At 37.9% G+C, this 13063-nt stretch overlaps 1 protein-coding gene across 4 annotated transcripts in view; it reads right to left on the bottom strand.

The window, feature by feature from the left end:
- ETS1 (ETS proto-oncogene 1, transcription factor) overlaps positions 1-13063 on the bottom strand; it is a 191995-nt gene that overhangs the window by 178409 nt on the left and 523 nt on the right. The gene's annotated exons all lie outside the window — the stretch shown is intronic.

Raw genomic sequence — 13063 nt, 5'->3', positions numbered from 1 at the left:
TATGGTGCATTCCGTGCTGTGCTGGGTTCTTGAAGCTATATTCTATATGAGTGACATATCCCTTGAGGAAAAGCCCTTTGCCCAGGGAGGAAACTCAAAAGAGGGAGTTGCCAGAGCTCTCAAGGGCTCTCATCTCAGGAAATAACTCTGGGACAGAAATGGATTACTGCTTTATTTTTTTTTTAAAGCACACCCTTTCACCATCTGTAGATTGTGACACAGGCCAGCTGCCGCAGGCCATGAATACCCTTGCAGAAACAGGCAACGGGGGCAGTAAAAACCTTCTTGGCTTGTGAAGAAAAAGTGACTCCCACCTGAAAATGATAGGACTATTATCTAAATGCATTTTTCTTAGAACCTTAGACTCACCAAATGTTAGAGCTGGGAGGGACCTCAGAGCTCATCTAGTCTGGCTGTACAGATGAGAAAATTGAGCCTGACAGAGGGGAAGTGATTTGCCCGTCACTCAGGCAGGAAGTGGCAGAGATGAGCTCAGTTCTTCTGATTTTTCTGGCTCTCTACTCTCATAGTATATAAAATCTAGAAATCATGTGTCTATGCCCCTGGATTAGAAGCCATCAGACCTGCTTAGGTATAAAAACACTATAGATATTTGTTATTGAGGTATCATGAAGGACAAAGCCAATTTTGGTCAAGTTGCAACATATACACCATTCATTCCATGTAGCAATGTTTACATGTCATTACAAAATTGAGCATACAACCCTGTGGCACAAATATGGAAGATCACACCAAGTGGAAATGCATCAGATTGTCCATGATAGTCAAAGTAGTTCAATGTTTATGGACCTGCATGCAAATCGACTTCAAATAATAGCATCCTATGTCTATCTATTTCTAATGTGATCATATTTTAAGATTTTGTAACGTTATACAGTTTCCAAAGCTCTGTATTTGCTCCAGGTAAATCTCAGGCAGAGCCAGACTAGCCCCAAGTTTTACTGATCCCCTAGGATTCTTACATCCAACCACATCTCTCATAGTAATGACATGAAGACCTTTGTAGAGCTTTGCTGAGAATAAGAGATCAATTAAATTCACTATTGACATTGTGAATTGCAGCCCTGATGCCCCAAATCTATCCCTAGCACAGGTATTTTAGACTCTTCTCCATGACTCAGTTTTCTTATCTGTAAAGTAGTTGGTCATTAGCTTTGCCAGTCTTGTGCTTCATACCCACCTTCAGATAAATGACTTCAGGCTCAGTCAGTTGGCTAACCTTTCACCCATTTCTCATCAGGGAAGTTATTTTAAGGCTGGAAGTGTCAAGGACCTTTAGGCCAAAGTCAGGGGTGTTGGGAGGATTGGAGAAAGGAAGTCCTGGTTTTCCTACCCCCAAGAAAGAGATAAGTTCTTAATGAGAGCTGAAGGCCAATTCACATCAGTTCTGGGACCTCTAACACCTGTCTGTTGATATTTATTTTCCTATTAGTTCAAGGATATCCATCCTGTGATATAAGTTCTTGGAGACCATTCATGATGTTAGGTATGCCTAACAGGTAAAAAATACACCATATCAGTCACTTTTGCTAGCTCACCAATAATGTATCAAGTATAGGGTCATGAATGTAGCTATTTCACAATAATCATTTGTTGGTTGATTAATGAATGAACTACTAATAATAGCTCTTTGATACTTTAATGTAAAAATGCAATATGGGCCGTGTGAGAAACTGAAAAGACTGGTGGAAAAGCAGATGTATCTTATTCTCTCCTAAAAGCTGCAAAATTCAGATAGGTATGCAAATATGTTTCCTCCTAATCTCCCATGATCTGAAATTCCAATGAGCAATTTAAGCAAAGATTCAGAGAAAGCCACTTGCTTCAGCCTGGGATATAGAAAGGAAACAATGTGCTCCCAAAGACCAATACTTCCAAGGAGCCTTGTCTAAAATGGAAGTGCCTTTGCCATTGCTAAAAACCCAGTGAGCCCAAATCTAGCAGAGATATATCATTCATTCATTTGGAATTGAAGCTTTCATTTTACAGATGGGGAAAATGAGGTCCAGAAAGTGACATGACAGGAAGCCTCTTATAGTAGAATGAGTACTGAACCTGAAGTTAGCTGAGATCCAGGTTCAAATCCCACTCTGAAGCATTCTATTTGTTCAACCCTGGGCAACTTATTTAATCTCTGTGAATCTCCTCAACCTCACAACATTAAGCACTATAACTTTAAATGCTATATAAAATGGCACCTCAATATTATTCCCAGTTCACAGTAGCAGAGATGGAATTTGAACCCAGGTTCTTTGACTCTAGGGCCAGTACTCTTTCTTTCTATGAAAAATAAGAGAAATAATAATTTGATATGTAATGATTTAGGCTTTTTACATTCGTTATTTCATTTGATCCTTATTATACTTTACAAGGAGGGAACTATTATTATCTCATTTTACAAACGAAAGTGAGTTTCAGAGAAGTTGTGACTTGTCCAGCTGGTAAGTATCCATTTCTGTTAGTTGCGTAATTAGTTAGGATTGGTCTTTATAGCAAAGTAGTAATGGGGATATAATTTTATTTCTTTTCATATGCTATTTAAGTTTTTTTTCTAAGTCAGCAAGCAGTTGGCTGGATGAAACTATGAGTGAAAAAGACATTTGAGGCATGAAGAAATAGCAACATGTGTAAGTTTCCAAGTAAACTGAGAAGGTGAAGCTGTCTCTTGGACAAAGAGAAGTGGACGTATATGAATGAGTGCATGCCACATATAACTTTGAGGTTGGTTTTATGAAAGCTTACTAAAAAAACATTGAGTGGACTTTGTGATGAGTGTTTTAAGTATACCCCTAGTTAATGTTGTTAATTGGTTCTGAGGGGAAAATGATTTTAGATGAACAAGAAACAGTTTGTTCCAATGTTCTGAACATTGTAAATGGGCAAACAGCCGAACATTGTTACCATGGGGTTTGGCAACTTGACAGTGGGATTTTGTTCTGCAGTACTAACAATGTTATTGCAAAATAAATAAATAAATAAGTCAATCAACTTCATGCAAAATAAGCTTGTACTCTATCAGTGCTCCCTTCCTATGACCCCATTCTACCAGTAATTACATGGCACATACCACGTAAGTAGTCAAGGAGCCGTTGCTGGGAAATGAAGCTAGGAAATGGATTGAACTAGATACCTCTGACCCTTGATCGCCCTTCACAAGAGGTCACCAAGTAGTAACTTTTCAGTAGGTGGAAGGGCAAATGGGTTTTTCCGTAGTCTCATTTGAGAGAGGAATCTATCTATTGGAAGTCTGTTTTTGAATGGACTATTTGACTAATTAATGTCTTAGCTTTATTTCTCCCCACTTTCACTCTTCTCTTAACCACCACCAATCCCTATTTGAACAATCCCGTAAATCCATTTTCCTATTGTCTAAATAACTTCATCCTCTAATTACGTGTGATGCTTTCTAATGTCAGACTTGCCATTGTATACATAATGGTGTTGATCCAGTGCCAATTAAATCTTAAGCTCAATTGGTACTGATTCTGATACTACAAGTTTCCCCTGGGGAGAAGGATGAATGATATGAGAGTATTGGAATGTTTGAAATTTAGAGCTGAAATTTAGGGATCCAGTCCCTTTCATGACATGCTGTTATACTTTTTGAAGCCTTACTTAACACTGTAATATTTCCTCCAAAAAAAAAGTATTTGAGGTCTTAGGAAATCAGGTTTTGCTTCAATTGAAGGAAGAATTAACTTCCTAATAATTAAAGCCACCTGAAAATGGTATAGTCTACCTCATGAAGTAGTGAATTCTCCATCAATAAAGGTACACAGACACATCTGGACAACCACTAGCCAAGAACATTGAAGAGAAGACATGTAGAAAGTAGGTAGCGATGACATATTTCTTAAAGTCTTTTTTTTTATTCTAAGATTCTGTGATGTTAAGATTTTATATCAGAAGCTTGGAATCTATTGAGATATCTTCTGGTTTTTTTTTTTACCATAATCCCCCAGGAAAAGGCCTCTAAAATATTCTTCTTTATTTCTTCTTAACTTATGGCTAAAGCCCTCCCCCCCCCCCCAGTTATTCTGGAATCTGGAAATAGCTTTTAGGAAATCAAAGTATGCATTTCGCACCAACATCAAATAAGTACAGAAGGGAGGTACCAGATCATATGAGAAAAATATTTGCATTGATCATGAAACCAACAAGGATGCAGGCAAGGATGCCAGTTCTAAGCACTGAAAGCTAACCTGAAATCAGCAGTTTATTTCATCTAGCTAATTTAGACTGTTTCCCTTTTCCTTGTCCTCCCTCTGAGCTCTTGCCTGGAATGCACTCTTTTCTTATTTCTTCCTCCTAAATCCTTCCTTCCTTCAAGGCTCAGTCTTTGCTGATTTCTCCAACTGAAAGTGGTCTTAATTCCTTCAATTTTCTTAGTCGCTCTGTTTGGATTTCCTGTTTTTGGTAAGATCATATTATATCTTCTAAAAGTCATACTTTCTGGTTATTCTCCCCCACCCCCCAGGAGAATGGAAACATCTTAAGGACAGGAACTGGGTTTTTTTTTAAATTTTTTATCCATAGGATGGAACACTGTGTTAGATTTATTAAATCTACTAGCCTTAAATCAATGACCACTTCTAAATGGCAACAGGCTAAAAGTAGATTTCTATCAATTAGCAAAAATGACTGCACAGTCTACTGTTCAAATACAATCCCTAAAGTCCTTCTGGTAGCTCTGGGGCAGATTCATACTTGGCCTCAGAATCACAGCACAAAACACAGTGCTTCACACATAGCAGAAACTCGGCATTTTTTAAAAATGGGTAGATACATGGGTAGAATTTAGCTTTAAGAGGTGGTTTTAAGAGCTCATTTACCCATTTTTCACAATCATGAAAGCTATAGTGAACCTCGTTTAGGTTCTTGCTCAAATCTAAGTGAAAAATAAACTTTAAGACAGAAAATGCCACAGAATAGTTGTAGCCAAAGAAATCCCCAGAGAGCATGAGAATTTAAATAATTGTTATTTTCAGGCTTTTAGTGTGTTTAGGGTGTGGTATTCAATGCCAAATTTAGATACGGCCCCAGCCCTTACAGAGATTACAGACACAACCAAAAAGCTGTGCATATACTGAGATACCTTGACAAAACCATTCAAAAAAATAAGAACAATGTCACTCTCATTGGCATAAATGAGCATCTTGTACCCAAAAAATCCCTAACTTCCTCTGTTCTTCCCATCTTCTTTTGTTTTTATTCTCAGAATAGAGATTCATTCATTTTGCTGTCATATGTTTACTGATTTAGAGCCAGAAGAGCCGTCAGAAGTAATTTCTTCCCCATCTGTAAGATGGGGAAACTGAGGCCCATAGTGGGCAAGTGACTTTCCTAAGGTTACACAGATATTAAACATCAGGGCTAGGGTTTGAACCTTTGTGCTGGCCCATGCTTTTCCAACTCTTGAGTTTTGTGTTAACTATTACAAACTGAAACTGCCACCCCACATTGATGAAAAAATCAACACAACATATGTGCAGCTTAGAGAAATTCATTAATGAAAAGGGATATCAGAGAATCATAGGATTTTAGAACTGTAAGAGATCTTTTCCATTTTCCTTTGTTTTAAATCATGAATTTAACAAACATCAACAAACATGATCCTTTCAGCATGCAAATAATACAAAGAGGATTATATGTGAAAGTGAATTTCTATTACCTAGGATGTTTTTAAGTGATGTTAAATGTGTTACAATAGTGGCCACACTACTCTGCTTGTCTAAACACTTTATTGTTGTGTTTTATTGCATCACTATCAAATCCGTTACTGAAGACATCCTCACAGGAGTCCTCCTTTGTAACAAAGGAGAGTTAAGCACCACAAATTGACACAAATTTGCCACTTCTGAAAATAGATGTAGCCCTGATGTAGCACTTTAAAGTTTGCAAAGTGCTTTAGAAATATTATCTCATTCTGTCTACACAGCAATCATAGCATGTAGGTGCTGTTATATTACCATTTTACAGATGAGGAAACATGCAGATAAAAGTTAAGTGACTTGCCCAAGGTCACATAGCTAGTAAGTGTCTGAGGCCAGATATAATGATGAAGATAATAATAATAATAGAAGAAGAAGAAGAAGAAGAAGAAGAAGAAGAAGAAGAAGAAGAAGAAGAAGAAGAAGAAGAAGAAGTAGTTATATAGTGCCCACTATGTGCCAGGCACTGTACTAAGTGCTTTACAAAAATTATCTCGTTTCATCCTCACAACAACCCTGAGAGATAGGTACTGTTATTAATCCCCATATTACAGATAAGGAAACTGAGGCAAACAGAGCTCAAGTGTGACTTGCCTAGGGTCACACAGCTGGTAAATGTCTAAATCTGAATTTGAGCTCACATCTTAACTCCAGGTCTAGTGCTCTAGCTGTCCACCAAGCTGTCTCATTCTCTGCTACCTAGTACTGAAAGGGATCTTGGAGGGTCATGTAATCTAATTTTACAAGGAAACTGAGACTCAGAGAGGTTAAATGACTTTCTCAAAGAAAATGGAATAGCCTAGACTAGAATCCAGGGATCTTATTTCCCCAGTCTCTTTATACTTTATTTCTTAGAGCAATGGCACTTAGGTGTTCACCAAACTGTTCCCTGTCTATACCCTTACCATGCAGTTCTCTATCATCATGATATAATCTAGCCTGACAGCATGAATTTCACAGAACAGGCATGACCATTTTTGTAGTATAGCCCTGAGCTTGTGCGGCAAACCCTGAGATCATCCTTTGTCTAATGGAACCAGCTTATTATTGAAAGATTGCACAACAGAAAGGAGGAAATGTTACGCCTTTCTGAGAAAAGCCAATATCTTGATGAGATAGATGGCCCTTTAGTAAGTTGATATAAACATAAAGAACTAGTGAATTTCTAAGAAAAGATTAGCAAGGTTATAACTCTCTTCATCATATTTAATATTGACCAGGAATTCTTTTGGAAGTTGTTTGACGGTACAGAGAAAACAAGAGGGCAACTTGATACAGTTCAATCATTATGATGACTCTTTTTTTGAGCTACTATTCCTAATCTCAGGAGTCTCCACTCCATGACATCTGTAGACTTTGAGAAAAAACTCTTGAACTGGACTTTTTGGCAATAGATACAGGAACTTTTTTTAAGAGGGGGGTGGACAGGAAAGGGAGAAGGATGTTTTGGCTGCCACCTGTGACACAGAGGCTCTGTTGGGAGGAAGCAGAGCCTGCTGGGGACAAGGCCACAACAGCATGGACAACTATTAGATTGTGTGATGCCTAAAAGCAACAGCTGTATCTTATCATCTGGGTTTGTCCAGGACCCAATGTGGTTCCTTCCATGTAGTCCAAGCCCAATTAACATGTTGTATTGAACTGAATCAAAATGAAATGTAATTGAGGTTGAAATCGAGATTGAACAGAACCTTGATTTTTATCTAGTGGAATTTCAAGCACTGTCATTGCTCTTTGGAGCGATAGATAGATATCGGAGCCTCATTGTCTTCATCTGTAAAAATGAATTAGATGAGATGATCTCTAAGACATCTTCCAACCCTAAAATCCTATGGTTTTATGAATAGTAAGGACAATAATAATATGTTACTGAATAAACTATGGTGGCTTTCTGGATTACCTCTAGGACCTAATATGAAGTCCTCTGTTTGGCATTTTAAGCTTTTCATGACCTGTGTCCTTCTTACCTTTCTAGCCTTTTTACACATTACACTCCTCCTTGTACTCTCCAGTTCAATCATACTGATCTACTTACTCCTTTTACAAAACAGTTCATTTCTAGTCTCCATGCCCTTGCCCTGGCTGTTGCCCATGCCAGGAATGCTCTCCCTCCTGATCACTGGCTTCCTTCAAGATTCAGAAGAAAAGGCAATTTTGGCAGAAGACCCTTCTCAGGCGCTCTTCCTCCTCTTCAGCCCCAAGTGAATGACTTCTCCCCTCAAAGTTACTTTCTTTGTACTTCGTATACATGTACGTGTGTATGCATGTGTGTGTCATACATACATGTATGGACAGGTTGTCCCCTCCACCTCTTTAGGAAGCAAGCTTCTTGAGGGTTTTTGCTGCTTCTTTGTATTCCCAGTGCTTGGCATACTGCCTGGCCCACAGTAGCTGCTTAGCAAATGCTTGTTGATTGGTTGATATGATTACTCTGTGTTTCAAAAGTCATATGCCAGCTGACAGCCAAGCACCTTACCAGGTTTTTCCTTCTTCCTGAGAGTTTACTAGTTCCAGTTCTCTTGGCCTCTTCTCTAGACTAGCTAGACAACCCTCCCTATGGTTTAGCCATCCACTCACTCAAACACTGTTAAAAATAATTAGCATTACATGCTTCACTATTTTAAATAACTTACATGATGGGGTTTTCCATTTTGCCACTTCTCTTGGGAAAACTATGTAATAGTTCTTCCTGTTAGAAATATTTTCTTGACATTTGACCTAAAAAACTGACTTCTTTCTGTTCATTCTGTTATACTATTATCTGGGTTCATTATGTATTTCTTCTCCCTCTAAATTCTTGGCATATCCCCAATTATTTTGGATGGCTGGCATATTCAATTACATCTCATCTTCTTTCTTAAAAGGGAAACTGGCCCTTCCCTGATTCAGAAAAGACTATAGACTCAAAATAAGGAGACCTGGGTTCAAGCCCTATAACTACCTCCTAAGAGCCACGTTAACTCAGGCACTTCAGTTTACCTCTCTGATCTCACTTTTCTCCACTACAAAATGAGAGTACTAGACCACCTTATTTCTAAGATCCCTCTCAACTTTCAAAATCATTACTGTAGCTCTCATCAAATTTCCTCTACTCTGAAGAACTTAATATATAGGCATGCCATGATTTAGCTCTTAATCATATACTATTTTTATAGTTAACTATTATTGCTTATGCATGTATCTCTTTCCCCCAATTACATTATAGTCTTCTAGGGTGTAGAACTGTCTGCTTCTTTTTCTGTACCCCAAAAAGCACTTTGTAGAGCACAGGTTGCATAGTAGGTATTCAGTAAACATTCATCAACTGATTTACTGAAGGCTTTTGCTCAGCAAATAGTTGTTGCTTGATTAATAGAATGAATCAGTCTTTTCTCCTCCAGTGAATCAAACCTCTTAGCAAAATCAACATCTTTATGATAAAAAAAAAAAGTTAGAGAATCAAATGTACTATCACAGGATTTCAACAAATTCCCTTTTGGAATGAATAGGAAGGGAATAAGCAGTTATTAAGGACCTACTTTGTGCCAGATGTAGTGCTAAGAACTTTGCAAATGTTCTTTCATATGATCCTCACAACAACCCTAGTAGTTGCTGTTATAATCCCAATTTATAGTTGAGGAAACTGAGACAAAACACATGGCTAGTAAATGTCTGAGGTTGGATTTGAATACAGATCTTGCTGGAACCAGGCTTGGCACTCTATCCAGCGTACCACCTAGGATTTAGTTCATAATGGTCCCTAAAATATGCTCACCACTGGAGAAAACAATGGGTAAAATTTTGCAACTCTAGGAACAAAGATCATAATCTCTCAGATGAAGTATGTTGGGAGACCAATTTGCTTCCCAGAGAAAATTGAAAGTTAAAAACGTGTATTCAGAAAATACACCTTTTTCTAAAGGTACAACCTTCAAAATGAGTCATGACATTCTTCATCCAGGAATTAAATTCTGATTTCTGTGATATGCTCAGGGTGAGTGGTAGCATAGCATGTTGAGCTGGGCTTGGAGACAGGAAGACCTGAGTTCAAGTCCTGTTTCTGACACAAATTAGCTGTGATCCTGAGGAAGTTACCTCATCATCATCATCACCATCATTTATATATATATATATATATATATAAATATAATTTATATATTAATAATATATGTATATATGTATATATATGTATATGTATATATATATATAATTTATATATTAATAATATATGTATATATATATATGTATATATATATACACACACACACACACATATATATGTATATATGTAATCACTTGCTATGTGCCAGGCACTGTGTTAAGTGTTTCACAAATATCTCATCTGACGCTCAAAAAAATCCTGGAAGGTAGATGTTATTATTATCCCCATTTTACAGTTGAGGTCACTGAGGCAAACAGATTAAGTGGTTTTCCAAAGGTCACATAGTAAGTATCTTGGGCTGGATTTGGACTCAGGTCTTTTTGTCTCCAAGCCCAGCTATCTTATCTATTCACTGCAGGACCTAGTTGCCTCAACTGCTAATCTCTTCTTGCTCTAGGCTACTTTCTAAAACCATTTGCAGAGAGGGGGTCTTACCTGAATTAGTAGATAGAATTGTCTCACCTGAAATCTGCCCATACCAATGAAATCAGACATCTGGTCCATATGCCCCTTTGAACTGAGAGGGAGTGGGACATGAATAATGGTGAAAGAAATAGTCAATTTCATACCTTCCTGTTGGATTTGTCTTCCTGTCCCAGCTTATTCATGACTAGAGGAACAGAGAAGACCCATTCATCCTTTTCCCAAATCTTTGAGAGTCCAACAGAGGTCTTAGGTGCAATAAAAATGGTATCACACCTGGAATCTGTGGATAAATGCAACAGCCATGGCATCTCATTCACCTAGTAATTTCGTAAGATAGAAATGAGAGAGAGTTTTGGACCCTGGGGAGCACATGCGGGTAGCTGTGGGGAAAAGATGACCCTGTAGCCAAGGTACTCACTGCAATGACTAGATTACTGAATATTTGCTAATAGGCATCAGACATTGTTGGTTAAATCAAGAAGAAGTTTGGTTTTGAGATACTCAAAGAACTGTTGAGAAAGATTAATCAATTTACTAGAAAATAAAGAGATATCAACATTGGCATTCTCAGCAAGCACTGCATCTGACCAAGGAGAGAAATCTGACCTTAACAGACTCTCCTTGAAGTTCATACTCTCCCATTTCACTCATTCAACAGATATTTATGAAGTTCCTACTATATATATTAGGCACTGTGCTTGGCACTCCTGAGGGAGAAAAAGATGGATATGAGAGTGCAAGTAAGTTCCTTGAAGGAGCTTACATTCCAGTAAAGATATTTCAGTCATTCACTCAGGTATCACACATAAGACAAATATGTTGGTAATTTTAACACGAGTCAGAGTGTAATAAGTGCCATATAGTGGAGGAGCAAAGTACTTTCACTGGCCTGGTACTTCTTAGAGCAGTTGAGAATGTATAGTTCTACACAGAGAGATGGTACTCTGACAACAGGTGTTTCTTTCAGCAAGCTATTGAAAAACAACGGGGACTGTACCATCAATGCACTAGTGCTATGTGATGCATAGAAGTTGCCAATGAGAAAGAAAGCTTAGCTTTATGCACCTTCACAGTTTTTTTCCAGTATCAAAACTGATCACTCCTGTTTCACCAATAGTTATAATATTTAATAATATATTGCATGTGTACTTTAATTTTTAAAAACATGTTATATCTTTCCTTTTTATTTATTTCTTTATTCTCACAATGTCCTCATGAAGTAAGTAGGGACAGAGACTAGACCAGTGATTTCACTGGCATAGGGAAACCTGAGGAAACCCCTTCTAACCAATGCAAGTCAGTCCTTTTCTCTGTAATTTACATTCTCAATTTCTGTAATTTCCTAGAGCATTGAAAAGCTAAGTGACTTGCCCAGAGTCACACAGCCAGGATGTGTCAAAGGCAGAATTTGAAACCAGGTCTATGTGATTCCAAGACCAGCTCTCTATCCCCTATTCTATGATACTTCTCACAAAGTAGATTAATGTTCACATTTCAGAGTCCCAGCTTATATTCTTTCTTTTATGAGACCGCATAGCAATCATCTTTTAAATAAATTACCTTTTTATTAAGACAATTAGACTTGGTCAATATTTACTCCCCACTTACTAAGGCCACATGCTTAGAGATCAAACTGCTTTACTCTTATTCACCTTAATCACGTCCCCCTACCGCATCAAACCAGTAGGACATTTGTGGGGAAGGACCTAGGTGCATGGAAACCCTTCCTGTTAGGATTATGATTTTGGCCTTGAAGCCATCAGCTGCAGAACCAGAACGGAAGAGGTTGGGTAGCTTCTGCTGCTGCTGTTTGTTTTTTCACCATTCAGTTGGCAAGGATGGAACTGTTGATTTACAATTAGAAGCAGCATGCCTTCTCCAAATATTAATATTAATAACTTTAATAGTGAGCACATGAAAAGAGCTTTTCATCTTCAAAGAACATTGCCAACATTAAGTCATTAGTCCTCCCTTCTCTGAAACAACAGGTTAAATCTGAACAAAACCAATAAAGGCAGGAACAGCAACAGTTCAACCCTATGACCCCATGGCTGAAGAAGTGAAAACCTTTTCTCTCCAGATAAAAAGGAGGAGATGAAATCCAGAAGTACAACTGATGAAAGAGTTGAAGTGTCAAGACTTTTACAAATCAAATAGATCTGCCTAGGTTATCATTCTTAGATCTGTATTTCCTGTTGTTTAGCAAACATCTCTTTTCCAGTTGCACAACAGTGGTATGAAGGAGGAAGAAAATTGGTCTTAAGATCAGAAAAATTTACCCACAGTGCAATAAGTAAAATCTCTGTGAAGAAGTTTCTCAGTCCCAGAGCTAGCCTAGTTTATTAAACTCTTTACTCACAAAACAAAACAAAACAAAATGCTATGGAGAAAGAGGCGGCGGGGAGAATTTAGCGGCAGATTACAAGGCATATGCAAAGGTAGAAATGCCTGACGGAAACAGAGAATGGGTTGGAATTACCATTTCATACCTACAGTTTCTTCCAAGCCTGTTTTCTAATGCCAGTCCCATTCTATAGTTTGGGGGCATGCAGGGATGTGTGGAAAGAAAAAAGAAATCTCTCAATTGAGACTCCCTTGTCTCACCTACAGTTTTATGGACTGCTCAGTACTTTGGTTGCTGGGAGATATAACCCAGGAGGGGGAAAGGGAAAAACACAAAAAGCTAAGTTGGGTTTGCAGGATTCAAATAGTTTGCAATTTCCTCTCCATAGAAGCAATTCATTAAGCTGAAGAGAAAAAAAAA

Source organism: Phascolarctos cinereus, unplaced genomic scaffold (genome assembly GCF_003287225.1).
Source record: "Phascolarctos cinereus isolate Bilbo 61053 unplaced genomic scaffold, phaCin_HiC Scaffold_726;HRSCAF=1367, whole genome shotgun sequence".
NCBI lineage: Eukaryota > Metazoa > Chordata > Mammalia > Diprotodontia > Phascolarctidae > Phascolarctos > Phascolarctos cinereus.
The sequence above is the reverse complement of the archived record's forward strand: the minus strand, read 5'-3'. Positions and strand labels throughout refer to the sequence as shown.